Here is a 27,012-nt window from a genome sequence, read left to right as displayed (position 1 = left end):
TAACAATATTTTGTTGAAAACAAATACTCTCTTTATATTTAAAATAGAGAGAGAATAATATCATCCATGATTTTAATGCACAGGATACTCCATGTTTTTTTAAGACACAACATTCCTATTACAATTGAAAAGCCAAATGCAAACCTAGTTGCCATATCCCACCATATATCATCCTTTAAATCTTCATCAGAACCTTGATCATCTTCCTAGTGTACCTTTGAACAATTAGGAAGAGTACTTGAACATGTCACATATATTTGTAGACCACATAGACCTAGATCGTTGTTGAAGAATTTAGAATCAAATGTCATGATGTGTCTTCCTTGTGGTATCATCCTTGATTGGTTAGTGTAGGAGACATTAAAGTAACTTAAGGATGTGAGGGGTTGTAGCTCAGTAAGAATTGCCCTTGATAGATAATTTTGAGGAAGATCAAGCAATTGAAGTAGTGTCATCTTTCCAATAGACTTAGGAATCTCTCCACTAAAATGATTACTTGAAATGTTGAGAATAATCAAACATTTGAGTGATACAATATCCTAGGGAATGTTACCTAATAAATTATTGCTAGAAAGATCAAGACATTTGACTAATCTCAAAATTTTCACAAACTCCATAATTTGCACTTTATTGTAAATTGTTATTTCATCTATATAATAGTTCAATGTTTGAAAACTAGAAGCCTCATGTTCAAGCATGCTTATATTTTTTGATTGATTTATCATTGTGCTAAACTTGATAAAGTCTTTTGGAATGGTCCCTGAAATTTTATTTTTGGACATATCTAAAATATGAAGATTTTGTAATTTGGTTAATTGTAATGGGATTGGACCATTGAAACTATTATTTTTTAAAATTAAAATTTGGAGATTGCCCAAGGTTTCAACCCATCTTGAGATCTTACCTTGCAAATTATTAGTTCTCAAATCGAGGATTTGTAAATTTCTACATTTTCTAAAAGATGATGGAATATACCCTTCAAATGCATTTTCTCCTAGTTTCAATGTCTCAAGAGAATCCATTCCCTTACATATATTTGGTATCATTCATTTTAAATCATTCTTCTCTAAATTTAAGATAGTCAATATAGAACAATTCTTGATACATTGGGGTATCTCTCCATTGAACTTATTATTTGACAAATCTAAATTATCTAGACTCTTCAGTTTAAAAATAGAAGCTAGAATATAACCATGAAGACTATTTCCAGCTAAAGAAAGAAACCAAAGATTTTGTGTATATTTATCTATTGATTTTATAATTGATCCATCAAAAAAGTTATCTGAAAGATCTATGTACTGAATGTATGTGAATCCCCAAAGCCAATTTGGAATAAAGCCACTAAGAGAATTGTTTGAAAATCTAAACAAATAATGGAATATTCGGTTGAAATGAATGTAGGGAAACTTCCTCTAAAATTACAGTCATGTAAGGCTAAGTATTTAAGCTAAAATTTGGGAATGATAGAAGCAACAAATTTTATGGTCAACGTATTTCTTGAGAGATCCAAAGCATAAAGTTTGGTGCAATTATTCAAAATTTAAAATGAGAAAGTCCCATTTAATTTGTTTTAGGCTAAATTAAGGAACCCTAGGTCAGATAGCTTAGAAAAGGAAGTTGGGATTGGACTAGTCAAGGAGTTATTCTCCAATTCAAGATCAATCAGGGCTCTAAGATTCCCTAGAGTAGATGGAATGGTGTCATTCAATTTTTTTGAACTTGGACTAAGATATACTAGTTTGGAAAGCTTCCCTAGAGTAGGAAAATTGCTTCCATTTAATTTGTTTGAACTGAGATCAAGTGTGAAAATTCCTATTGCAGCCACTGGTAATTAATCTCCTATCATAACAAATTATTAAATTGTCAAAAAAAAATTTATGGTTAATATCAAAAAATAACACAACTGCAACTTCACTAATAAAATACAGAAAGAAATTCACAACACAAAGAACACAATATTTTTAGACAAATCATCCTTGGAAAAACCCCTAAGTGAAAACCAAATCTACAGATGGAAAATATATTAACTTCAAACAATCAAGAGATTCAAAATTCCTTGTCCCTCACTAGAAGAATTTAGACAACCTCCTAATTTCTCCTAATGATATTCCCCACTGCTATCCCCAATGCTATCACTGCACCTTTGCTAAAACTACAAGATTGTTTTCTATCACTGCAAACTCATTTGCTAACACTACAAATGTTTCTAAAACTTCTTGTTCTCCAAATGCCTCCCTTGACCCCCTTTTATACTACCTAACCAAGAGGTTTCTAGTTTCTTTTTGATGAAAGAAAACCTAACCAAGAAGTTTCTAGTTGCTTCTTGATTAAAATAACCTAACCAATAGGTTACTAGTTGCTTCTAGAAGGGGTCAATTAATTATCAAATCTTTTCTAATTAAACATATATGGACAAACAGTGGTCCAAGATACCTAAACTAACACTCCCTCTTAGTGAGGAAGTTGTTCTGCATGACACCTAGCTTATCTCTGTAGAAGATGAATTTAACCTTCCCCAATGCCTTATTTATAATGTCTGCTACTTGCTCCTATATAGGCATGTACTATAGTTGAACAACCCCCCATTGTACACAATCTCTGATGAAGTGATATCTGATGTCTATATGTTTAGACCTATCATGAAATACTAGATTCTCAAACAACTTGACACAACTCTAATTGTCACAGTGTATCACAGTAGTCTTAATCTTGTGACAAAAAAAGGCTTCTAACAAATTTCAAAGCCATATAAATTCACATGTCGCAATGCTAGCTACTATGTATTCTACTTCTGTTGAACTCAGAGCCACAAACATTTTCTTCCTACTGAACCAAGATACAACTCATGATCCCAAACTAAAACAACACCTAAAGTGTTCCTTTTGTTTGTTGTACTTCCTAGCCAACTACATCAATATATCCTATCAATCTGATACCTTCACCTCAAACATATCTGATCCCATATTCAATTGTACCATGCAAGTAATGCAATACATTCTTGGTCATTGTCCAATGTACTATCTTTGGTTCAACCATGAACTAACTAAGTGAGTTTACTACAAATGCAATATCTGGCCCACTATTAACCAAGTACATAAGTGAACCAATCAACTACCTATATAAAGTGCGATCTACATCCTTCTACTTAGATGTATCTACCTTCCTCCAATTCATGATCATGGGTGTAGACATGGCTTTGCAATCCTCCATATCGAATCTCTTCAAGATTTTAATGCAATATTTCCCTTGACCAAGAAAAATCTCTCCATCTATTTGCCACACATCCATGCCTAGAAAATAGTGCATGAGTCCCAAATCCTTCATCTCAAACTCTTCTACAAGGTCCCTCTTGTAGTCTTTTATGAGCCCTAGTCCACCTATAAGAAATAGGTCATCCACATAAAGAACAAGAATGAGAACCTCACCCCCACCCACCAAGTAGTAGAGGTTAGCATCCACTTTACTCTTCATAAAGCCTATTTCCTACAAGTATGTATCAATTCACTCATACCACACTCTGGGAGCCTGCTTGAGTCTGTACAATTCTCTCTTTAATCTGAACATGTGGGTCTCTTTGCTATGTGCTACAAAGCCTTCTAATTTCTCTATGTACACCTCCTTTAATTCAACATTAAGGAATGGTTCTTGATATCCATTTTATGGATATACCATTCCATTTGTGCTACAAATGAGATCATATATTTTATAGAAGTATACTTGACCACTGGAGCAAATGTCTTCTTGTAGTCTCTTCCCTCCTTCTAAGATAACCCCTTGGCCATGAACCTTGCCTTGCATTTCTTGATGCTACCATCTATACCATGATTTATCTTATAGATCCAACATGATCCAACTATTTCTCTATCTCTTAGTCTAGGCACTACCTCCCACACATAATTTTGCATAATTGAGTTGTACTCCTCAACCATAGCATCCTTCCATACTTCATGTCATGCAGCCTCCTGATAGCTAGAAGGTTCACTATTTACCAACTAACTAACTAATGCCACATAGTCATTGAACTTGGTTGGTTGTCTCTGCTCTCTATTACTCTTCCTAGAAGCTCCCACAAACTTCTAAGTATCCCTTAGTGTCTCTTAAACCTTGAAATTCTTGATGTTAATGATAGAGGATGGAATATCAACCTCTAAGTCTTCTAGATTCATTTACTATTGTACTTGTTGCTCCATGCTTAGTGAAAATTCACCACTTGAGCCTCCACTTGTACTGGTAACTGTACTTGTGCTTTGCTGCCCTTGACTAGGACTTGGAGCTTATATTGGCTACTCACTTTGATCACCTATAGGAAAATTTCTAGACCTTCTAAATGCCTTGTCATCCATGAACTTTACATCATATCTAGCAATAATTCTTCTAGTCCTGGGGATAAAAATCCTATATGCCTTTGAGGTTTCACTTTACCCAACATAGTACCCTCTCTTTTTAGTCTGATCTAACTTGGTACGTGTATCACCTAGAATATGACAATATGCTAAACTCCCAAATATTTTGAAGTGACCAACATCTAGCTTCTTTCCTATGAAAGCTTCCTCAGGTGTCATCTTGCCTAGTGCCTTGTGTGGAACCCTGTTCTAAATATTGACTATTGTACTACATGCCTTTGCCCATAAGTAGTGGGGCATATCCTAGTCATGTAGCATAGCTCTTTCCACCTCTAATATAGAATAGTTCATCCTCTTAGAAACTCCATTCTATTGTAGATTGTAAGGAACAATCCACTCTATCTTGATTCCTTCTCTAGTATAGAACTGTTGGAAGTTATTTCCTTTGTACTCGCCTCCATTGTCTGGCCAAAAAACCTTTATCTTCTGTCCTATTGAGTTATCCACAAGAGCCTTGAACTCTTGGAACTAATTAAAAACCTCATCCTCAGTCTTCAAGAAGTATATCTAGGTCTTCTTGGAGAAATCATTGATAAAGGTTAAATAGTATTCATATCCTCTGAGAGACTTTATCGACATTGGTCCACAAACATATGAATGTACTAGATCAAGAACACCCTCAGATTTGGTATCAGTCCTTGGAAAATATGCTTTTGCAAACTTTCCGAACATACATCCCTTGCATACATCATCATGCTCTATGCTCACCTTTGGAGCACCTGTTATAGTCTCACAAAGCAATTTGAGTGCTCCATGATGAATATGGCCCATCCTCCTATGCCACAGCTTTCCAATATCTTTAAAATTATTGTTGCTCATGAGTGCCTTAGGAGTATCAAGCTACAACCTATAAAGGTGACCACTTCTAACTCCAATAGTTATGGGTGACTACCAATCCTTGTGCTTAATCAACACGTATCCCTCTAAAGAGTACATTATACCCCCTATCACGAAGAACAAATACAAAAATCAAATTCATACCTAATCCTGACACATGCAACACATCATGAGCTAGAATTACCTTTCCATTCTCACTCTAAAATTGAACAATCCCTTTCCCAACTAAGTTGAGTTTGGACACATTTCCCATAGAAATCTAGATATTGGTGTTCTCCTCCTTATAATTGGATAGGTACTCTCTAACTCCTATCATATGAAATGATGCCCCACTATCTATATACCAAATAGTTTGTCAGGTTAAGCTCACCATACAAGCTATAAGTGCAAACTCATCTTCCAGTCTATTAGAGAGTTCAACTACACTTACTAAAGTTTCCACTTGCTTCTTTTCCTTCTTGCTTTCTAGATAATCACTGACACAGTGACCATACTCATGACATATAAAGCACTTGACCTTAGAAAGACCCTTCTTCTTCTTCTTCTCAATTTGTGAGTTTAATCCTTTTCTAGATTCCTTATTTTCTTTTCCTTTCCCTGTTAGGGCAATGTTCTCCTATTCTACCTCACTCTTCTGACTCTTGTTACCCCCATTGACAAGACTTATTCTAAACTCCTCCTGAGTGAAAGCAGTCCATAGTCGATCCCAACTCAGTAAGGTATCTTGTCCATTGACAACTTGAACAAAGACACTCAACTATTTAGAAAACCCATTTAGGGCTATTCTCACTAGTTAATAATCACTAGGACTATCTCCAATCATTGCTAACTCATCCTTCATAAGTCTAAGCCTAGTGAGGTAACTTGTAACATCTTCTCCCTGGTTCATCTAGGTATTCTTCAACTTCTCTCTGAGAATCATCTTCCTATTGGTGGTAGCATTCTAGTACAAATTCAAAATGGCATCCCACATCTTCTTCATCGTGTCTAGCTCTGAGATATGTGGAACAATATGATCCTTGACACCATCAAGGATAATCCTCCTCGCCTTGGCATCATCCTTTCTATATGTTGCAAGTTGTGTCGCATTCGTTGGTACAGGTACAACATTAGTAACATAATCCTTGATAACATTCTCTTACAACAATAAAGAAATTTTGGCCTTCCAGACACCAAAATTTGAAGCACCATCCAGTATGTCCTGATCTCTCAAGCCAACTGAAATCATCTCAAGGGATTAGACCAATAATAAGTCTGAAGAGATAAACGCTTAATTTCTTTCCTAGGAAAAAAAATTTCTACCCTCAATATTGCTATGATACCATGTGAAAATTCCTATTGCAACCACTAATTAGTAATTTCCTATCGTAAATGATTATTAAATTTCTAAAAAATTAATTCATGGCTAATATCAAAAAATAATACAACTTCACCAATAGAATATGGAATAAAATTCAGAACACAAAGAACACAATTTTTTGGACAAATCATCCCTGGAGAAAACCCCAAGGGAAAACCAGTTCTATAGATGGAAAATCTATTAACTTCAGCAAATCAAGAGATACAAAATTCCTTGTCTCTCACTAGTAGAATTCAGACAACCTCCTAATTTCTCCTACTGATATTCCCCACTACTATCCCCAACACTATCATTTCACCCTTGCTAACATTGCAAGACAATTTGCTATCACCACAAACACATTTGATAACATTGCAAATGCTTCTACAAATTCTTGTTCTCCAAATGCCTCCCTTGACCCTCTTTTATACTACCTAACCAAGAGGTTTCTAGTTGCTTCTTTATGAAAGACAACCTAACCAAGAAGTTTATACTTTCTTCTTGATTAAAAAAATGTAACCAAGAGGTTTCTAGTTGCTTCTTGATGAAAGACAACCTAACCAAGAAGTTTATAGTTGCTTCTAGGAGTTAATTAATTAACAAATATTTTTGAATTAAACACCTTGGAATGGTGTCATCGAGCTCATTATGGGTGAGGTCCAAGTGCTCCAATTTCTATAGCTTAGTCATTTCTCTTGGAATTTAGCCTCTAAATTCAAAGCCAAGTAAGCTAAGGTACTTTAGCCTCTTGAGCTCTCCAATTTGTGGAGGGATTGAAAGAGGGGGGAAGTTATTGTAAGAGAAGTCCAAGTGCTCCGAATGGAGGAGTTGGAAAAGACCCTCTCGAACTTCACTTTGTAATACCTCAAAATTGGCTCATTACCATTATACCAATTCTGGCGTATCTGATCAACTTCTAAAGTCCTATTTCACTAGGCAAATTCTTGTTCTGACATTTGCTACTTAACTTAATTGTTAGATGCAAAAACCCTAATCTACATTCATCATACTTCTTATTTAATTTCTATAAGTACTTACTCATATTATTCACATTAAACCTATTTGATTTAAATTTAATTTAATTTAAAGTATTTATACTTTGATAAGTAGGAGATGATTTCCACAGCTAGTCAAATTGTGATGTGAATATCAGGATTTAACTGTGTGATTTTTGAGTCAAACTCGATGACCCATGTTTCATGAGTAGTGATTCAACATGAATCCATCTCTCATGAGAATAAATGGAACACTTAGCACTCATTGGATCTAGGTGATGCTCACAGGGGTGAAGCACCGGGACTTCCCGGGAGGTCACCCATCCCAGTACTACTCCAGCCTGAGCGCGCTTAACTACGGAGTTTCCTCCACAGTTAAACCCAAAGCTTGCAACCCCATTTGCAAAACCTTCACCAAGTGTTGTGCCTTATGAACCATTCATTAGAAAGCCCCTTAAGCTCATCAATTGATAAGTAGGAGATGATTTCCACAGCTAGTCAAATTGTGATGTGAATATCAGGATTTAACTGTGTGATTTTTGAGTCAAACTCGATGACCCATGTTTCATGAGTAGTGATTCAACATGAATCCATCTCTCATGAGAATAAATGGAACACTTAGCACTCATTGGATCTAGGTGATGCTCACAGGGGTGAAGCACCGGGACTTCCCGGGAGGTCACCCATCCCAGTACTACTCCAGCTTGAGCGCGCTTAACTACGGAGTTTCCTCCACAGTTAAACCCAAAGCTTGCAACCCCATTTGCAAAACCTTCACCAAGTGTTGTGCCTTATGAACCATTCATTAGAAAGCCCCTTAAGCTCATCAATTGATAAGTAGGAGATGATTTCCACAGCTAGTCAAATTGTGATGTGAATATCAGGATTTAACTGTGTGATTTTTGAGTCAAACTCGATGACCCATGTTTCATGAGTAGTGATTCAACATGAATCCATCTCTCATGAGAATAAATGGAACACTTAGCACTCATTGGATCTAGGTGATGCTCACAGGGGTGAAGCACCGGGACTTCCCGGGAGGTCACCCATCCCAGTACTACTCCAGCCTGAGCGCGCTTAACTACGGAGTTTCCTCCACAGTTAAACCCAAAGCTTGCAACTAAATTATCTTCTAAGGTGAATGTACTAAGGAATTAAATTTATTTAATTTAATAAATATGCCTATCCTAATTAATTAAATGGAATTATTTAATTAAATGGGGAAGGTATTTCTAATTAATTAAAATGAAAATTATTTAATTAAATAGATAAGTATTTATGAGATCATATCTCATTTTATTAAATTAAATATCTTTCCTAGTCCTCTCTTCGGTTCTAAATGGAAACTCTGAGTGAACTACTTCTCGAAATTGGAAACAATCTAGTTAACTTGCTCTCACACTTATGACAAGTTCAATTAACTACTCATCACACCCAGATCTGAAATAGTTCACTTCACCTACACAAGGAAGTTTCCATCTTAACTGAATCTTTGCTTCAATCCTGACCGTCAATTCAAGTTGATCTCGCCCATCGATAAATTCTTGAACTCTATTTAAGAGACTCCTAATTCCTCATTACAGAGGTTGAATTAAATTGATATTGAATTACTGTTGAAATTCATACTTACTTATGCTCATATATTTTCATACATTCACATTCTTAGATTAACCTCTGTAGGACCAGAAAAATGGGTTAAAAGCATAACATACTATGAGCAAATCAAAAACTCAATAATCATACATTAGCACCCACTAGTCTACCATGAAAGCCAAACTACACAAAAGAAAGCAAACATAATCAAAATTTCCCTTTTCCATTTGTAGCTCCCATGTCCTTCTTTCTTCTCCAAATGATTATAGCTCCAAAGTTTCCTATAGTGCACACAAAATTGAAGCAAAAGCCTATGATAGTGATAATGCCATGAGAATACTTGAAGTGTGATTTTATGTGAGAGAGAGAATGAAAAATGCAAATTAGTAAAGACTCAAAAACTCAAAGATTCAAGGATTCAAGACTTAAGCATTCTAGCTCCAAGGACCCAAGATTTCAGCATTCAGATCTGAAATGAGAGGAAGGGTGTCCATTTTATAATTTTCATGTAGGGTGAGAGCATTGGATTTGTCACCCATAGACATGCAATGTGGCAAGAGATTCCTATGACGCATATGACAGAATATGCCAAAATTAGGATTCTATGACACATGAGATTCAAATTTGGAAGAGAATCTATGACGCGTCATAATATTCCTCAACCCACTTAAAGCCAAGAATCTATGACGAATAAGCCAAATAGGGACATGCGTAAGAGGAAATAATAATTCCTATGACGCATATGACAGAATATGCCAAAAGTAAGATTCTATGACACATGAGAGTCAAATTTGGAAGAGAATCTATGACGCGTCATAAGATTCCTCAACCCACTTAAAGCCAAGAATCTATGACGAATAAGCCAAATAGGGACATGCATAAGAGATAAGAATATTTGATTATGATAAATCTCATCCAAGTGTCAAAGGAGAATCCACGAGGTGTCACATCAAAGTGTCATGATGATGCAATATTTTATGGAATATTTGAATTAAAAATCCTCTTATTCCACAAAATAAGAATTAGTAAAAAATGGAACTTAGGAAATTAAGAATTTCCATGGTTTGCAGATAATGAATCAATTAATTAATAAAATTAATTAATTGAGGATGATAATTGGGAAGAATAATTAGAAGGAATAGGATTAAATTATGGGTTATTTAATCCTATAGAGAAAATTAGCAAATGATTGGCCAAATTGATTAAATGAATGCAACCGTATCTTTTGATGAAAATGTGACGATGATGGATATCGAATAAGATGATGAAAAGGTAGACCAAAGCCATGGTCAAATTAATTGATAGATTGAAATTGATAACATGCCAAGGACACATGACATGAATGAATTGATATGTAACATTTAACCGACATTGTAAATGCTACAGGATTGAAATTGATTGATAAGGTTCGATCACAATAACACTAACAAACATTGTCAATATTATTAAAATGGTTGATGATGCCATGATCTAACATTGAAAGCCTCAACAACGTCAAAGATTGAATGACATGAATGCTATTTTGACCTAGTACTGAGAGCCATGACAGTACTAAGGTCAAATTGATAAGATTGATAAGTTGATAGGTTTTCAAGACATTGAAAGCCACAAAAATGCCTAGGAGTGGATAAATGATGATTGATTTGGGATGTTTGATAAATTATGGGTTGATTAGGACTGATTTTGAATGATTTCGAGTTGATCTGGGGTGATTTTGAGTTAATTTGATATGATTTCGAGTTGATATGAAATTGATGTGAAAAGGGATACAAATGATGAAATAAGGTCAATCTGGCCAAAAGATCAAAGTTAGTAGAATGAGAAAATGGGAAAAAATAGTATGAAGAAGTGATGAAGTCATAGATGTGAACCATTTTTCAGTGTCTACATTTTGCCCCTCTTTGATACAATGTGATTTAGAGCATTGTATCAAAGAATAACTGATGAGAAAGCTACAACATGCCCCAGTAGGGATGATATATATGGGTACCCCCTCAAGAAATTGACTAAGATAAGCATATGATAAGTTAATTTATCGATAACAAGAAGACAAAACCATAGCAACTGACAGATTGTAAATTAGAGCTAAGATGTGAAAGTTGATTGACAGCGTAGGATGATGTAAGAATGCATGAATGCAAGATGAAGATGTTTTGGTGAATTAGAAGACGTGATCATGGTGATGGAGAATGAGAAGAAAGATGAGATGAGGAGATGTTACTATGATGGAAAGACTGTTGCTTCTAGAAAGTGCACTATATGTCAAATGGAGCTTTCTTTTGATATGGCAAATGGAATGCAATGCATCATGGCATAAAGGGCTAGAGCACAAATGCAAGCCTCTTGCGTAAACAAGCATGATGCAAACAGAGAATGACCTTGTCCTTCCTAAGGCATATGTACATGCCCTAGACTCTCAAAGGGACATTATAATAGACAGAAATGGAAAAAGATGACCATGAACCATCTCATCCACTCTCATAGATCAATTTATATCATCGAGTGGCATAGGAACATGATCAAAGAAAAACAAAGCAAAAAATAAATCACTCACTAAACAGCGTGAGCCAACAGCTATCCTTGTCCATTATTACATTCTTGTTAATGTTTTAGGTGTGTAGATAGTGTTTGACATGTTGATAATGTGATAGTTCTAGTTGTGGATTTAGTTGATAAGTTCATAGTGACTGGTTGGATTGATTGTTGGTTCACGTTGGTCAGATAGTGTGATTGTCTTGAAGTATAGTGTTTTGATTTTCAGTCTACAAAGTGCAAGTGTTTACTCAAAAAGGGTGGTTATCCACAGTGAGCATGTACAAGGTTTATTGCAAATTTTTGATGGGTTTTGTGATTTTTAGGGTTTTGTGGAGATATTTGATTTTTTTGTGTAACTGATTTCTTCAAGTCATTTTACGATTTTTAGGTTTTTTTTCAGGATCGTATTTGAATGTTTAGGATTTTTTCAGGACATTATGTGAATGTTTAGGATTTTTTTAGGACATTATGTGATTTTTAGTGATTTTCTCAAGACATTTTATGATTTTTAGTGATTTTTTTAGGATCGTATTTGAATTGTTAAGGATTTTTTCAGGACGTTATGTGTTTTTTATAGATTTTCTCAGGACATTTTATGATTTTTAGGTATTTTTTCAAGATCATATAAGCATAAACAAGTGTTAGCTCCAATCCGTTATGCAATAGGTCTAATGGATAAAAAGAACTTAGGGATATGCCCCCAGTTCAAATTCAAACTCATGCACCATGTAGGTAATATGCCCCCAGACAAGACGCAAACTATGTACAAAGGCCAATGGCAGAGTGTGTGTGCAGACTGGTGATGCTTAGGCAAGGTAACAAAGGACATTAACCAGTTCATGAGCCATGATAAGGGACCAAGGATGTCTTGCAATATGAAGGATATGATCAAGGAATGACAGAGGGGGAAAAGACCAGATGGAATCCTGATAGATGGAGGAGCAATAACTGATTACACATGGCGCCTGTTTGCCAGGTTTTCACCATGGTACTTGCCCAAAGCGCCTGTTTGCCAGGTTTTCACTTTTGGATGAAATTTTTCTCTTGACTCAAATTTTTGTGCCAAGACGCCTGTTTGCCAGGTTTTCATCAAGGCATCCTTTTTTTCATGACTTTTTTCACTTTTTTTTTTTTTTGCTTTTTTCATGACTTTTTACTATTTTTTTGATATTTTTTCATGACTTTTTTCAATTTTTTTGTTTTTTTTCAGGACTTTTAGATGAAATCAAGAATGTCACTGACAAATGTTGAGAAGATATCTATTGTTGGTGCTACTAGCTGATGAGCTCTGGATCCATGACTAACCATAACTATGTAGGAGTCGTTTCAAGTTTGTAGCTAAAATCAAACCACTAGAAAGGCCTCGAGATATACCATCGTGTACTATATGTAAGACAATGTCTATCTCTTGCGAATCAAGGCATCTAAGGATAATTGGGTCAATAGAAATTTCATGTGGGATGTCACTGATGATGACATATGCAAAGGCTTGTTGGATAAAGGACTGATTTTGGTTATAGGACAAATTGGGTAGCTGGATTGGGGGATAAACAAAGGGATATAAGGGAGGGTGGGGAGGGTTGAGACCAATGACCTTCCACATGAATGCTGATTGCGAGAGCTCCAAAAGACTTTGTGGCATATTGAACACTGGAACACTGATATTCATGGCATCATATTTTTCATTTTGTATCATTGGGAGCTGCTTAGCTTTTGATTTTTTATAGTCTAATGGCACCTTTTGATTTTCACCAAGAGACCTATGCTTGCTATCTTTTCCTCTTTTTGCTTTGTAGCTAGAAAGTAGAGTTAGCTCCCCAAAATATTCTAATGTGTTCTCTTTAGGAGAAACTGCTTCTTTATGATCTTCATTCATAATGCCTTCAAATTCTATCATAAGAGTGCCATCATTGTTAAATTGATCAAAAATTGGTGGTCCACATTGGTCCCAATCTAAAGGTTCAGGATAAATTGAGGGCTAAAAGCATAACATACTATGAGAAAATCACAAACTCAATAAGCATACATTAGCACCCACTAGTCTACCATGAAAGCCAAACTAAACAAAAGAAGGCAAACATAATCAAAAACTCCCTTTTCTGTTTGTACCTCCCATGTCCTTTCTTCTCCAAATGATTGTAGCTCCAAAGTTGCCTATAATCAACACAAAATTGAATAAAAGCCTATGATAGTGATAATGCCATGAGAATACTTGAAGTGTGATTTTATGTGAGAGAGAGAATGCAAAACGCAAATTAGTAAAGACTCAAAAACTCAAAGATTCAAGGATTCAAGATTTAAGCATTCTAGATTCAAAGACTCAAGGTCCCAAAATGAGAGAAAGAGTGTCCATCTTATAATTGACATGGAGGGTGAGAGCATTAGATTTGTCACCCACAGACATGTGATGTGGCAAGAGATTACTATGACGCATATGACGGAATAGGCCAAAAGTAGGATTCGGTGACACATGAGAGTCAAATTTGGAAGAGAATCTATGATGCATCATAAGATTCTTCAACCCACTTAAAGCCAATAATTTATGACGAATAAGCCAAATAGGGACATGCGTAAGAGGTAATAATAATTCCTATGACGCATATGATAGAATATGCCAAAAGTAAGATTCTATGACACACGAGAGTCAAATTTGGAAGAGAATCTAGGACACGTCATAAAATTCCTCAACCCACTTAAAGCCAAGAATCTATGATGAATAAGCCAAATAGGGACATGCGTAAGAGGTAATAATATTTGATTATGACAAATCTCAGCCAAGTGTCAAAGGAGAATCCATGAGGTGTCACATCCAAGTGTCATGATGATGGAGTATTTTATGGAATATTTGAATTAAAAATCCTCTTATTCCACAAAATAAGAATTAGTAGAAAATGGATTTAATGATGGAAAATGGAACTTAGGAAACTTTAAATTTCCATGGTTTGTAGATAATAAACCAATTAATTAATAAAATTAATTAATTGAGGATGATAATTAGGAAGAATAATTAGAAAGAATAGGATTAAATTATGGGTTATTTAATCCTATAGAGAAAATTAGTAGATAATTGGCCAAATTGATTAAATGAATGCGACCGTATCCTTTGAGGAAAATGTGACAATGATGGAAATCGAATAAGATGATGAAAAGGTAGACAAAACCATGGTCAAATTAATTGATAGATTGAAATTGATAACATGCCAAGGACACATGACATGAATAAATTGATATGTAACATTTAACCGACATTGTAAATGCTACAGGATTGAAATTGATTGATAAGGTTTGATCATAATAACACTGACGGACATTGTCAATATTATTAAAATGGTTCATGATGGCATGATCTAACATTGAAAGCCTCAACAATGTCAAAGATTGAATGACATGAATGATATTTTGACCTTGCACTGAGAGCCATGACAGTACTAAGGTCAGATTGATAAGATGGATAAGTTGATAGGTTTCCAAGGCACTGAAAGTGACAACAATGCCTAGGAGTGGATAAATGATGATTGATTTGGGATGCTTGATATGTTTTAGGTTGATTAGGACTGATTTTGAGTAATTTCAAGTTGATTTGGGGTGATTCTGAGTTGATTTGATATGATTCCAAGTTGATTTGATATGATTCTGAGTTGATATGAAATTGATACGAAAGGGGATACAAATGACAAAATATGGTCAATCTGGCCAAACGATCGAAGTTAGTAAAATGAGAAAATTGACCAAATTAGTATGAAGAAGTGATGAGGTTTTAGATGCAAACCATTTTTGAGCATCTACAACCTCATTTAGTTATTAAAATGCATACATCTAATATAGTTTCTTTTACATGTTCTTAGATTAAATACATATTTCATTCTAGATTACTTTGCATCTTCATATAGACTAGCTACATCTTTAAATCCTTCATTCTTAGAGGGTCTAGTTGCCTAAGCCTCATCTCTAAGGATATTAAACAGGAAAAATCCCTTTAGATAGGAGGCAATGGGTCTAACTGTCGAGTGTCTTGGGTAAACAATACTATGTTTATCCTAGGATGAATGACCATGTTGAAGTGTGTGTGAGGTTTAGAGGCCCACAAATTCATGCAAACATTTCTGGTGCCCACTATGGGGCTGAGAAAATAAATTTCTCTAGCCTCCTCTACATTTTTTTATGATATTTTAGCTCTTTGTCCATACAATTCGGTATAGTTCCTCAGATTTTTGCACAAGATGATCCATTTTTGTGTGAGGATTTAGGTTCTTGTGCAAAGATTCTTCGCTTTTCATGCTAGAAAGTGCCCCATTAAGTGAGTCTTCACGCGGCATGTTATTTCTTTGTGTGAGTACAAAAATAATTTCTTGAGGGTTCTGTGTGAGATCTCGCGCAAGATCTTGAAACAATAGCTTCAATTTTTGTACTTTTCACAGACTATTTACCTCATTTCATTAATGCATTTTTTTTCTTGGAATCTATGTTGCTCTATTTCTCTAATTTTTTGCAGCTTAACTATTGTTTGCAGGACAATTTGTCAAACATTCTTTATACAACCCACTCAAACATGGACTAACTGTTTGCTTGCAGGATGATTGTCGAAGACATGTTTGTCAAAGAATACATTTAAAATCCACAAAACAATGTGTTTTCTTTCCTATTTTTCAAACTAGACTAAATAGGGCTTGTGAACTTCTTAGGGTGCAAGACAAAAGAATAGGGGATTATGCTCTTCACTAGTTGGAAGTCATGACCAAGGGTGAATCAAAAACCTAGACACTTTCAAAAGATGACATTCCGAGGGAGGCAAGTAGTGTTGGAAATGATTGAAATGATCATAAGAAAATTTGTTGGAATAATATATGGAACTGGTAAAGAATGTCCTCAATTATTGTTTTGTCATTGATGTAAAACTTGCTACTTGCAGGAATGATAATTTCTTTAGTGATCCAAATACTATCAATTAGTTGATTGTCAAGGAGGAGGCAATAAATAAGATGTAACTAGGACACCTAGAGAAAGGTTGAAGTTATGATGTTGTAATGAAGTACAAGGATCAGCTAAGCCATTGATGGAAAAGTGTATTTGATGGAATACTATAAGATACAAAGAATGGGCACACTGAAACATATCAAAGATTTAAGGTTTTAGCTAAGTCTTTTGTAAAGCTCAAACTAAGATCATTAGAGAGAAGGAGTTGAGCAAGCTAGTAAGAGCCGAGTAAATTTCTAGTTATTGCCGAGCAGAATCAAGTGCCGAGAAGAATCAAGTGCCAAGCAGAACCAAGTGTCGAGCAGGTATAGATGCCAAGTAACACAGAGGTGCCAAGCACCAGTAACTCAATAATGTCGAGTTGCTGCATTATTTTGGAAATCAAAGATTCGCCAGATCTAAGCTGACAAGGTTGTTATCTAGAAATTTGTGAATTAAAAGGAAGATAATAATGATGAGTTGGTGGCACAAAACACCATGTAGAACGTTTTTCTTTTAAGGATACAACTGGCAAAGTTTCTAGAAGAGAACAAGATATGGGGTAGATACATTGTATCCTACCTAATCCATTTTGAAGCCCTAAAATTGGAGAGGGAGAATTGAGTGGCAAAGGCAAATCAGACTCCTATTTAAGAAGACATAAGTTAATAAGAAAGAGAAAGGTGTGGTCAAGCATAAAAGCATGAAGTGTTGTAGAATGTGCTAAGGAGAAGAAAGCATTGGAACTCAGTTTGAATAGATGACCACAAGGATGATTGCATTGGAAAAATGAGTAAGAAGACTAAAGGAGACAAAGCTTGAGAGGGAGACAAGTAGTCAGAGCTGAAGTGATTGAAGCCAAGCATAAGGATTGAATTGAAAGTGTGATCTGAAATCTGCAAAGTATGTTGTAATTTATATCAGATCAAAAGACCATTATCGTTACTTTCTAGAAATTGTAACAGTAAGTCTAAATCCTATGGACTTAGGTTGGTTTAATAGCCATTAGATAAATCCTTTAACAGGGTGACATTCCAAGTGAATGTTCTAAAGACCTTTAACCAGGCCCATTCCTAACAGTTTGGTGAAATCCTTTAACAGGGTCACATTTAATAGTGTGTTGTAAGCCTTTAACAGGGCATCACTTTAGAAGAGTGAGAATCAAGTAGCATGTTACTGGTGGTTTTTCCCAAATTGGGTTTCCATGTAAATCATTGTGTCATGTGTTGATCTTGAATGTTTTATCTTTGCATATTGATTTACTGTAATTTTCTTATATGATTGATTTATGTTTGAATAGATGAAAAGGGTATGGATTCATTAAAAGTAGTAAAAAGGTATTAATAGGGCATTTGGACATTGAATAACTGATTCACCCCCCTCTTAGTTATTCTAAAAGAATTCTAACAATTGGTATCAAAGCCAACTGCTAATTCAATTTAAAGGGACTACAAGTAGAAAAGATCAAAATGGCAAAAAGAGAAGTTCCCAAGCTCAACAAAGACAACTTTGTTGCACGAAAAAGTTTGATGAAGCTACATCTTGGATCCATAGGAGATTATGCCCAAAATTCAATTATCACTGAATATGTAGATCCAACAGGTGCTCCTACAGCAAAAGACATGAAAAACAAGCAAGAACACAACCAAACAATGTTGGAAATTGCCTCTGCACTCAGCTATGCTGAATTTGATGATATCAAAGGATGTGACATTGCATTCAAAATGTGGAAAGCCTTATTAGACATTTATGGAGGAGATCAGAATGTACAAAGAGCAAAAAGAGAAAGTCTCAGAGGAAAGTTTGATGACATGAAAATGGAAGAAAATGAGAATGTTGCTCAGTATGGTGAAAGAATAAAGGAAGTGGTAAGTGCAATAAGATGCTTGAGTGGTCAACTGGATGAAGATACTATTAATAGTAAGTTCTTAAGAACCTTGCTCCCTATCTATGCTATTAGAGTATTAGCAATACAAGAGCTAAGATGTATACCAGGAAATAATCTAAGCTTTGAAGATATAATAGGTAGACTCACTACATTTGAGTTATCTAACTTTGACAACTACAAACCTAAAAATGTTGAATCTTCTTTTAAGGCCAAGTTATTACTGAAAGATGTCGAACAGGTGAAATCAAAGAAAGGAAGAAAAATGAAGTATGTATCTAGTGACAGTAGCACTAATGAGGAAGATGTGGAACAATTGGAAGCATTGCTCGCTAGAAGATTTCATAGGGGCAAAAGAAAATTCAAAGGTAAGATGCCTATCATTTGTTTCAATTGCAATGAAGTAGGTCATATTGCTGCAAGATGTCCATAGAAAAAGGATTCCAAGGAAGGCAACAAATACAAGAATAGAAGAGATGATGATAGGAGAGATTACAAAGAAAAAGGTAAGAAGTGTTATATTGTTGAAGAAAATTTTGATGACAATGATGATGAAGTTATTTATGTAGCCATGAAGGACCAATCTAATGAAGAAGAGACCACAACACAGGTGACATGTATGAACAAGAATGATAGATGGATCATAGACAGTGGATGCTCACATCACATGATAGGAGACAAAAGTAAGTTTATTAACTTTACTCAGTATGATGGAAATAGTGTCAGATTTGTCAATGATGCTCCATGTCAAATCAAAGGAAAAGGTTCCATTAAGCTCACAAAACAAATTTCATGTGACAATGCATACTATGTTGAAGGATTAAACTACAATTTACTGAGTGTCTCACAGTTAGGCAATATAGGCTACAAAGTGGAATTTGGAAACAAAACTGCAAAAATCTATGATACTGATGGTAAACTGATAGGAAAAAGAGATCAAACAAAGAGTAATTTGTTTTACCTTGATATGGATGATGTTTCTTGTCTATTTGCAAGATTTGATGATGAATGGTTATGGCATAGAAGATTATGTCATGTCAACTTTGACAATCTAGTCAACATCAGTAAAATAAAGAAAGTCAGAGGTCTACCAAAATTGAAGAAGCCTGATAATATCATGTGCAAACAATGTCAGCTAGGAAAGATGACAAAATCAAGTTTCAAAAGAAAAAACTATACATCTAAAGAGATACTTGAGTTAGTTCACACTGACTTATGTGGTCCAATGGAAATACAAAGCTATAGAGGAGATAAATACATAATGCTATTTGTTGATGACTATTCCAGGATGATGACTATTATGTTCTTAAAACAAAAATTTGATGCTTTTCAAATGTTTAAGTGGTATGTGGCTAGAGTTGAAAAGGAAACTGGAAAAAGATTCAAATGTCTAAGATCAGATAGAGGTAGTGAATTTACATCAAATGAATTCAAAATATTCTGTAATGACAATGGAATCAAAAGACAAACATCAGCTCCTAGAACTCCCCCACAGAATGGAATTGCTGAGAGAAGAAACAGATCTATGATTGACTGTGCCAGAACATTAATGATGGAAAAGAATGTTGCTCTAAAATACTGGAGAGAAGCTATAAGTGTAGCTATTCATACATTGAACTAGGTACAAGTCAAGAAAGGTACAAATACAACACCTTTTGAATTATGGTATGGTCACTCACCCAATGTAAAACACTTCAAAGTGTTTGGTTGCAAATTTTTTATCGTTAAAGATGCTAAAAAAGGAAAATTTGATGCAAAAAGTGATGAAGGTATATTTCTAGGTTATTCCACTAGAAGTAAGGTATATAAGTGTTTGAATATTAACACTAACAAAATTGTGGAAAGTGCAAATGTAAAATTTGATGAGCACACAGAAGTCCAGGCTGAAATACCAAAGAAAATGGAAGAGTACAGAACCTTTGTGTATTCTTATGAAGGAATGATTGTTGATGAAAATGATGTCAATCAAATTGGAAATCAACAATAGGTATCAGTTTCAGCTGATTCACAACCAGTGAATGCCAGGTTGCATTCAGAAGCTGAGTTGTAGAATGAAGAAAATGCACAATCTGGTTTTGAAAATAGTACACATAATGAAGAACAACCTAACAACGAAGTGCATAGTGATCCTGAATCTGAAAGATCAAACATGGAAACAAGGACAGAGCCAAGGTTATCCAAATATGTAAAAAGACATCACCCTGTTGAACAAATAATTGGTGACAAAGATGCAATACCAATGACAAGGAACAGACTAAGACATGAATCATGTCTAATCAAAAAATCTGAACCCAAGACAGTATATGGTGCATTACAAGATGATGACTGGTATAAAGCTATGGAAGAAGAATTGGATCAAATAAGAAAAAATAAAACCTGGAGTTTGGTTTCCAGACCAACTGACAAGAATGTGATTGGCACCAAATGGGTATTCATAAATAAACTAGATGAGAATGGTGAGATTACCAAAAACATAGCTAGACTGGTATGTAAGGGTTATGCTTAAGAAGAAGGAATAGACTATGGAGAAACATTCGCTCATGTTGCTAGAATGGAAGGAGTAAGAACTTTACTTGCATATGCTACCTACAAAGATTTTAAAGTCTATCAGATGGATGTAAAATCTTCCTTCTTAAATGGTATACTAGAAGAAGAAGTCTACATTGAACAACCAAAAGGATTTGTTGATGAAAACAATAGGGATATGGTGTGTAAGCTACATAAAGCACTCTATGGTTTGAAACAAGCACCTAGAGCATGGTATGAGAGACTTCACAAGTATCTAGTGCAAATTGGATTTGAAAGAACTGATGATAACAGCAACATGTACATCAAAGCAGAAGAAGGTAAAGACATTATTGTATCTAAAATATTTGTGGATGACATAGTGTTTGGTGGTAAGGAAGTACTTTACAAAGGCTTTGCTGACAAAATGAAACATGAATTTGAGATGTCTATGTTTGGAGAAATCAAATTTTTTGTTGGATTGCAAGTACATCAACTCAAACATGGAATATTTGTTACACAATCAAAGTACATCAAAGAAATTCTTAAAACATTTGGATTGGAGGAATCCAAACTAGTCAGCACACCAATGGCCATAGGAAATAAGCTGTCCAAAAATGATGAGTCAGTTGAAGTTAATCAAACAATGTATAGATCCATGATTGGAAAACTACAATATGTTGTACATAGTAGACTAGACATAGCATTAGCAGTTGGAATAGTGGCTAGGTTCTCTGCTAATCCTAAAGAAAATCATCTCATAGCAGTAAAAAGAATAATGAGATATCTTAAAGAAACTGATGACTTTGGTCTATACTACAAAAAGAATGGAAAATTTGAGCTCAATGCATATACAGATGCAGAATGGGGAGGAAACATTGATGATAGAAAAATCACAAGTGGAGGTGCATTATTTCTAGGCAAAAGGCTGGTTACCTGGACTAGCAAGAAACAAACATGTACATCCTAGTCCATTGCAGAGTTAGAATATGTGGTAGCTGCAGTCAATTGCACAAACATTGTATGGCTCACACATTTATTGAATGGAATGAAAGAAGAAGTAACCAAACTTGTGATATTGTATTGTGATAATACAAGTGCCATAAACATATCCAAAAATCCAGTGATGCATGCAAAAACCAAGCATATTGCAATCAAGTATCATTATGTCAGAGAATTGGTAGAAGACAAACAAGTGAAGTTGGAATACATTCACACAAAGGAACAAACTATAGATATCTTCACCAAACCATTGCCCAAGGATGCCTATGAATATCTTAGAAGCAAGTTGGGGGTCATACCCCTAACTCAAGCTGTTTAAGGCAACAAGAAAGCTGCCTTGCATCAACAGGAATAAATCATTGAAATATTAACAAGTTGATGCAAAGGATGACAGCAGGAACAGAAACTCCAAATCAGTCACAAGCATGGTGACAGAGGGAGAAAATAACCTAGAAGCCAAAGCTTATATTTTGCATGATAAAGATGCTACATCGTTGGCATTTATGTCAAAGAGGGAGAAATATGTAGAAAACTGATCAATACAAAGAAAGAGGGAGATATATGGGATCAGTAATAAAAATGCAGCAAGACAACGTATACAATCTTGGTGGTAATTGAGTTGATTAACTGATCAGTTTGGTTTGCCATCAATGCCAAAGAGGGAGATTGTTGGAAATGATTGAAATGATCATAAGAAAAGTTGTTGGAATAATATATGGAACTGGTAAAGAATGTCCTCAATCATTGTTTTGTCATTGATGTCAAACTTGCTACTTGCAGGAATGACAATTGCTTTAGTGATCCAAATACTATCAATTAGTCGATTGTCAAGGAGGAGGAAATAAATAAGATGTAACTAGAACACCTAGAGAAAGGTTGAAGTTATGATGTTGTAATGAAGTACAAGGATCAGCTAAGCCATTGATGAAAAAGTGTATTTGATGGAATACTATAAGATACAAAGAATGGGTACACTGACACATATCAAAGATTTAAGGTTTTAGCTAAGTCTTTTGTAAAGCTCAAACTAAGATCATTAGAGAGAAGGATCTGAGCAAGCTAGTAAGAGTCGAGTAAATTTCTAGTTAATGCTGAGCAGAATCAAGTGTTGAGCAGAATCAAGTGCCGAGCAGAATCAAGTGTCGAGCAGAACCAAGTGCCAGGCAAAACCAAGTGCTGAGCACCTACAGGTGCCAAGTAACACAAAGGTGTCGAGCACTAGTAACTCAATAATGCTGAGTTGCTGCATTATTTTGGAAATCAAAGATTTTCCAGATATAAGCCGACAAGGTTGTTATCTAGAAATTTTTGTATTAAAAGGAAGATAAGAATGATGAGTTGGTGGCATAGAAGACCATGTAGAACATTTTTCTTTTAAGGATACAACTGGCGAAGTTTCTAGAAGAGAACAAGATATGGGGTAGATACATTGTATCCTACCTAATCCATTTTGAAGCCCTAAAATTGGAGAGGGAGAATTGAGCGGCAAAGGCAAATCAGACTCCTATTTAAGAAGACATAAGTTAATAAGAAAGAGAAAGGTGTGGTCAAGCATAAAAGAATGAAGTGTTGTAGAATGTACTAAGGAGAAGAAAGCAATGGAACTCAGTTTGAATAGACAACCACAAGGATGCTTGCATTGGTAGAATGAGTAAGAAGACTCAAGGAGACAAAGATTGAGAGGGAGACAAGTAGTCAAAGCTGAAGTGATTGAAGCCAAGCATAAGGATTGAATTGAAAGTATGATCTAAAATCTGCAAAGTATGTTGTAAGTTATATCAGATCAAAAGACCATTATCGTTACTTTCTAGAAATTGTAACAATAAGTCTAAATCCTATGGAATTAGGTTGGTTTAATAGCCATTAGATAAATCCTTTAATAGGGTGACATTCCAAGTGAATGTTCTAAAGACCTTTAATCAATCCCATTCCTAACAGTTTGGTGAAATCCTTTAACAGGGTCACATTTAACAGTGTGTTGTAAACCTTTAACAAGGTAGGCTTTTAATAGGGCATCACTTCAGAAGAGTGAGAATCAAGTAGCATGTTACTAATGGTTTTTTCCAAATTGGGTTTCCACGTAAATCATTGTGTCATGTGTTGATCTTGAATGTTTTATCTTTGCATATTGATTTACTATAATTTGCTTATATGATTGATTTAAGTTTGAAGAGATGAAAAGGGTATGTTTTCATTAAAAGTAGTAAAAAAGTATTAATAGGGCATTTGGATCTTGAATAACTGATTCACCCCCCTCTCAGTTATTCTAAAAGAATTCTAACAAGTAGCTTAGTGGTTTTCTAGTATTTATTCTTTTCTATGATGAGATGATGGTTTCCTTTTTAATGGGATCAAAATCTTTAGGAAGGATGAGTCTGGATTGATTAAGCTAAGTGGGTAATCAATCTATTTTGTGTGTTTGGGTGAGGAAATAAGGTAGAGGATTATGCTCTTTCCCCTTGAGGGAAATTAGAGAATTGGACCCTTAAATCCAGACCACCAGTCCATGTCAATCCTTTAGAGGGCCTGCCAGAGCGATCCAACCTCCAAGAATGATCCAAGTGAGCACACTCCTTTCGCCAGAGAATCCAATTCACTATAATCAAGATGCTTTGTAGAGAAAAAGACTCCAAAGCTAGATTAATTTCTTTCCCTTCATTCTTGATATCGCATATCAAGGGGAAACTTTGTCTATGCACTAGTCGATGTCGACCCCTGGCTTGCTAGCAAGTAGTGTGCACTTTTAGATGCTGGTATGGGCTGCTAGTGTCAACTCTTCTTACGGAGCCACCAAGAATTAATTTGAATGAAAGCCAACTAAAAAACCTCTTAGTTAGAAGCTACCTAGTTCACCTCCAAAAGGAGGCATAATCTTTGTGCAAGGAGGGGGAATAATCTCTCCTATAGAACTCACCATAGGCATGCTACTAGACATTTGAAGGTGGTATACATGCTTGTCCCTTGCCACAAGGGCACTCGTTCAACGTATACTATTGAGTCCTTTGAATATACCAAAAACATGAGTGCCCTGTAGGGGGTGACATGGCATTATGAGGTACACGCATGTGCATAAGATGTGGGACAAAGGTTTTTCCTTCTCCACCATTTTCTATTTCAAGGGATAAAGTGTGTTTGTTATCAATTTTTCAACATGTCCAAGCTTCCTCAAACAAGCTAAGAGTTAAGACTCCCTTGTCCTTCTGAGTTTCTTTTCCCTCAATTGGATTGTATTCAATTACTGCTTGTTTCCCACTATCTTGTTCGAATACTTTTCCTTGGTTGAAACTTAAAAATCTGTCCAAAAAATTTTTCAGAGTTAACCTTGATATCTAGCCAACAAATTTGTCTAGTTATTCTATTTGATGTGTCCAAATGATCAGGAAATCTCTTCGAAATCCAATGTTGTTGTTAATCTAGTCTTGATTTTCGTACACAGACTTGTACTTTCTCATGTGAGAATTCATCTTTTTGTGTGAGCCAATTCAAGTCTTCACGCGAGATTTGCATATACCCACATGAGATCTTGTCACTATCTTAGCTGTCCTATCACTTATTTGTGCGAGCCATAGAAAGTATTTGCACAAAATTAAATTGCTTTTATGAGTCTTCATGTGACTCAGTGAACTTCCTCGTGTGGCTTACAGAGAATCTTCACACAAGATCTTGTTCCAAAATTGTCAAATTAGCTTATTTGATCAATTTGAAATCTGCATCTAGTCAGTTTCCCACACTGAGATGTCCCTTCTCTATCTATACATAGTCCTGAATAGTGGCATTTAGCTTAACCAAATATTTGTGATTTGCATTTTGACTAGTCTTGTCTTTTACTTCTCTAGATTCTTGTTCCTTAGTGCTTGTCATACTCTGTGTTGTGATAGTCATAACCTTTGGCTATTCTAGCCTTTAAATCAAACTATTCATGCTTTAGTATACAATGCTCTTATCTTGCCCTCCTAAGACTAAGTTTTAGTGCAATCCTTGTCCAGGTTCTTGCTTCTTGTCCTTGTCTATGATTGTCACAACAAGAAGCGACAACGTATTTTATCCTCTTAGACTTAGGTGAGTTTGTACTAGGGGTCATAATCATAGTAGAGGCTACCTTCCTTTTGTTCCATACTCTACATCTAGTTCATCTAGTGAGACATATTCACAGTCTCCCTCACCCGTCAGATCATCTTGAGTTTAGTGAATATTTTCCATAAATCTACAACAAACTAGGAACCCTTTGTACTAAGAGGATCCTAAGACTAGCAAAGGTCCCAAACCTTTGAACAAGACATTTGGCTTCCTTTTCAAAGGACCTTTCCAATCACAACATACTACAACTGAACACATTCCCACAATGGCTGATTATGAACTTGAACATGGTAGTCATAGCAGACATCAAGAACCACCTAAGAATGATAAAGAGAAAGACCATGACATTGATGAAGAACAGGAGGAGGTGGAAATACTTCCTGAACACATAGAAAAATGTCAAAAAGATAAAAACTTCCAAAAGGTCATGGAAATCCTACTAAATGAAGAGAAAGAAAAGTACTTTCTCAAACTTTCCCAAGAGGGAGCTAAGTTGGCCTCTCATTTCAATGTGGAAACCATCATCACACTTGAAGAGAAAACTGACACGTCAAAACTCCAAAAACAACTGAAAATCATGCAAGACTAGATGGCTCAGATGATGTATGAGAAAGATAAACCTATTAAAGCATACACATTGGATTCTCTTTGTCCATTCCCATTTGACAAGAGCATAAACATGCCTCCTTTCCCATGAGGCATAGAGCTACCTAAGTACAATAAGTACTTTGGCACCACTGATCCCCAAGATCATTTGTGAGAATTTGGTGCCTTATCTATGGAGTTTATACATGATTAGACATACTTCATGCATTTATTCCACAGAAGCCTAGATGGTCAGGCTTTGGAGTGGTTCTCACACTTACCTCCTGGTATCAAGACATTTGA

General features: G+C 35.4%; 1 pseudogene; it reads right to left on the bottom strand.

Moving 5' to 3' along the window:
• Positions 1–38: 38 nt before the first annotated feature.
• LOC149564466 (uncharacterized) overlaps positions 39–27,012 on the bottom strand; it is a 44,522-nt pseudogene continuing 17,548 nt past the window's right edge.

The sequence above is a fragment of the Cupressus sempervirens genome, chromosome 3, assembly GCF_028749045.1.
Source record: "Cupressus sempervirens isolate cs-2001-9-10 chromosome 3, ASM2874904v1, whole genome shotgun sequence".
In the NCBI taxonomy this organism is placed as follows: domain Eukaryota; kingdom Viridiplantae; phylum Streptophyta; class Pinopsida; order Cupressales; family Cupressaceae; genus Cupressus; species Cupressus sempervirens.
Note: the sequence above shows the minus strand (reverse complement) of the source record. Positions and strands in the feature narration are given on the sequence as shown.